Source organism: Schistocerca cancellata, chromosome 7, assembly GCF_023864275.1.
Source record: "Schistocerca cancellata isolate TAMUIC-IGC-003103 chromosome 7, iqSchCanc2.1, whole genome shotgun sequence".
Lineage (NCBI taxonomy): Eukaryota > Metazoa > Arthropoda > Insecta > Orthoptera > Acrididae > Schistocerca > Schistocerca cancellata.
In genome coordinates this window covers 80250967-80255278 of record NC_064632.1, presented here as the reverse complement: position 1 = coordinate 80255278, position 4312 = coordinate 80250967, and the positions used below count along the sequence as shown (strand labels likewise).

Sequence of the window (4312 nt, the reverse complement as noted above, 5' to 3'; positions counted from 1 at the left end):
AATGGACATCGTTAATCACTGATCAAATGTTGTTACAGTGCCCATTTTGCCACACTTACGTACAAACGATCGATAGCAATGGTAGTTACATTGTCCATGAGTGGATGTAGAAAGAAGTCATTTCTAACATTCATTGCAGCATCAGTGAAGTGTCTGTATGGCAGCTGTCAGACCCCTTAGGCATTTTGAACTTCCTTCATGCTCATTTTTAGACGCCAGTACTTCATTTCACAGATACATTTACCGCATTATTATACACTCCTGGAAATGGAAAAAAGAACACATTGACACCGGTGTGTCAGACCCACCATACTTGCTCCGGACACTGCGAGAGGGCTGTACAAGCAATGATCACACGCACGGCACAGCGGACACACCAGGAACCGCGGTGTTGGCCGTAGAATGGCGCTAGCTGCGCAGCATTTGTGCACCGCCGCCGTCAGTGTCAGCCAGTTTGCCGTGGCATACGGAGCTCCATCGCAGTCTTTAACACTGGTAGCATGCCGCGACAGCGTGGACGTGAACCGTATGTGCAGTTGATGGACTTTGAGCGAGGGCGTATAGTGGGCATGCGGGAGGCCGGGTGGACGTACCGCCGAATTGCTCAACACGTGGGGCGTGAGGTCTCCACAGTACATCGATGTTGTCGCCAGTGGTCGGCGGAAGGTGCACGTGCCCGTCGACCTGGGACCGGACCGCAGCGACGCACGGATGCACGCCAAGACCGTAGGATCCTACGCAGTGCCGTAGGGGACCGCACCGCCACTTCCCAGCAAATTAGGGACACTGTTGCTCCTGGGGTATCGGCGAGGACCATTCGCAACCGTCTCCATGAAGCTGGGCTACGGTCCCGCACACCGTTAGGCCGTCTTCCGCTGACGCCCCAACATCGTGCAGCCCGCCTCCAGTGGTGTCGCGACAGGCGTGAATGGAGGGACGAATGGAGACGTGTTGTCTTCAGCGATGAGAGTCGCTTCTGCCTTGGTGCCAATGATGGTCGTATGCGTGTTTGGCGCCGTGCAGGTGAGCGCCACAATCAGGACTGCATACGACCGAGGCACACAGGGCCAACACCCGGCATCACGGTGTGGGGAGCGATCTCCTACACTGGCCGTACACCACTGGTGATCGTCGAGGGGACACTGAATAGTGCACGGTACATCCAAACCGTCATCGAACCCATCGTTCTACCATTCCTAGACCGGCAAGGGAACTTGCTGTTCCAACTGGACAATGCACGTCCGCATGTATCCCGTGCCACCCAACGTGCTCTAGAAGCTGTAAGTCAACTACCCTGGCCAGCAAGATCTCCGGATCTGTCCCCCATTGAGCATGTTTGGGACTGGATGAAGCGTCGTCTCACGCGGTCTGCACGTCCAGCACGAACGCTGGTCCAACTGAGGCGCCAGGTGGAAATGGCATGGCAAGCCGTTCCACAGGACTACATCCAGCATCTCTACGATCGTCTCCATGGGAGAATAGCAGCCTGCATTGCTGCGAAAGGTGGATATACACTGTACTAGTGCCGACATTGTGCATGCTCTGTTGCCTGTGTCTATGTGCCTGTGGTTCTGTCAGTGTGATCATGTGATGTATCTGACCCCAGGAATGTGTCAATAAAGTTTCCCCTTCCTGGGACAATGAATTCACGGTGTTCTTATTTCAATTTCCAGGAGTGTATTTTCTTCTTTCATCTGTTCAGCTTTCTCACAGTAGATGCCTTCGTATTTTATGGATACTGTATCAGTTGTCTATTTCGCATTCAACAGATGCATGTGGCTTCATCTCTTAATCACTGTAAAATTTAAGGTCACAATTTTAAACTCGTTCACCTTGTCTGGCAAAAGATTTACGCTGATGCCTTTATAGAAGATATTTGAAAAACACGAGCACTGTTTTATTACGGGAGGTGATACTGAAGAAGACAAAAAATGCCATATAAACAGATATTTATTTTATTATTATTTCGCTGAGGCTCTCTAGGCCTTGTTACATTAGGCATTGAACTTTGCTTTCTTAAAGCTTCTATTTGCATCATTCTTTGAGAGTGAACTTGCTTACATTCTTCCGCCCAAGGGGAACCTTGTTACCTTTTTGGGTACTCGTCACTGTGTAGCATGTTCGTCACTACCTGCTAGAGGCATCTTTGAGTTTGATTTGTAAGACTTGGAGGCCTTCTCTCCTGTTTCGAAACCTAAGCATTACGGTTTTGGATTTTAAATTTAAAAAAAGAGGAATAACATCTAGGCCAAACTGTTTCCGCACATTCGATTGACGTGGACGGTAAACCGTACACGTCTTCGCAGATAGTGTCTCTTAATTTCTCTGTTTTGCCATGGTTGGATCTTTCTTGGTTGGTGCCGTTCCTGTAATCGGATCCAGTGACTGCGCTAACGATTCTGCGCCCTTTTTTTCTTCTGTACTTCGAGAAGGCCATTATTTGCAATTAAAGACAGGATTTCAGGTGTCTGTACAAGTACTGGCTACGGAACCGTTCCATAGAGATTTACGTTAGAGTTCCGTAAAAGACATTTTTTGTTGTCGATTATGCGCAACGTTTGGTAGTCTATTCCCAATATACGTGTCCGTTTCTTAAGTACTCCTTTTTCCAGTCCGTTTTCCATTTTCATCTGTCCCATACAATTTGTATACTCTACTGATGCCACTATATTTCATCCGGATTTTTGACAGTGGAGGGGAGGTGGACGTCTTTGATGTTGGCCATTAGTTTTTCTTTCCAAATGATGTCTGCAGGATAGTTTGTTCGATTTCAGTCCTGGCAGTTCTACATCGTTTGACACGATGGCTACAAGAAATCAACAATCAACGTTGACATGAAGAACGCGACTCCACACTAGCTGTTCATAACATAAATTAAATGGTTCATCTATCAACAAGTATTTTTTCTGAATATGTGTTTAAAAATAAATAACACTGTCTTGCAGAATAAAGTCATTGCCTTAAGCTCTTTCATTTTTTTATTTTTTTGACATGATCACATGAGCAGTTCGCAATACTGTTTCCGGCTGCGACCAGACGCTGGTCATCTTTGTATTAAAGGCAGATGATGCAAATGATTGCTGTTGAGATGTCAACACAAAGCACATGAAACAACTTGCAGTATCTTTCGTACAAAGATGAACAATGCTTTTTTTTCCGAAACGGATAACAACACTGTGAAATGCTCATGTGATTTTGCTCCAAATGTAAAAATAAAAGAACTTAAATCAATAAGTGAATCACTTTACTCTTCAAGATAGAAAATTTATTTTTTCTTTTTAGAAAAATATAAAAACAGATTCTGAAGAAATACTTGTTAGTTTATGGACCAATATCTTTGCGTCATGAAAAAGCGGTATTATATCGTGTAGACTATCTAATATTTTGCTGGTGGTGATGGTGTTTGTTCGTCTCCGCAAGTGAGTGGTCAGAGCGGTTGAACGTCACGCGGAGGACCCGGGCTCGATTCCTGATACTGCCAGGTATTTTTCCTTGGTGGGACGCCTGATGCGGGGGTGCACTCAGCGTCATGAGGCCTTCTGAGGTGTTACTCGACAGATTAGTAGCGGTTGCTAGGACAAGAGCCAGACAACGACCGGGGAAACGGTGTCGTGACCACATACCCAACTTCACTGCAACCAATGAAGCTAAAGACAGAATATGACACGGTGGTCAGTCGGGGGCGCTTGTCCCTTCTAGGGCCACAGCGCAGAGCTTTACCGTGTTTGTCTTCATAATAAGTCCGCTGACTGCGACGCTAATATCAAACATAGTAATTACAACCGTTTACTTACAGGTGAGGTGAGATTCAGAGTTGCTAATGAACAGTATTTACAACCGAACGTAAAAAGATATAATTCCTCGAGTAAGGCACCAAGTTGGCTTTAGTATAAACTAGAGAACCGCTCTTGGCACTAAGTATCCACGACCGAAATAGGTGCCTAGCGTAGCGGTAATTTTATTAAACTTCCTGGCAGATTAAAACTGTGTGCCCGACCGAGACTCGAACTCGGGACCTTTGCCTTTCGCGGGCAAATGCTCTACCAACTGAGCTACCGAAGCACGACTCACGCCCGGTACTCACAGCTTTACTTCTGCCAGTACCTCGTCTCCTACCTTCCAAACTTTACAGAAGCTCTCCTGCGAACCTTGCAGAACTGTGAGTACCAGGCGTGAGTCGTGCTTCGGTAGCTCAGTTGGTAGAGCACTTGCCCGCGAAAGGCAAAGGTCCTGAGTTCGAGTCTCGGTCGGGCACACAGTTTTAATCTGCCAGGAAGTTTCATGTCAGCGCACACTCCGCTGCAGAGTGAAA

General features: G+C 46.8%; 1 non-coding gene across 1 annotated transcript; it reads right to left on the bottom strand.

Annotated features, from left to right (window-relative positions):
- Positions 1-3988: 3988 nt before the first annotated feature.
- Trnas-cga (transfer RNA serine (anticodon CGA)) lies at positions 3989-4063 on the bottom strand. Its single transcript has one exon. It is a non-coding gene; the product is annotated as a tRNA-Ser (tRNA).
- Positions 4064-4312: the final 249 nt, after the last annotated feature.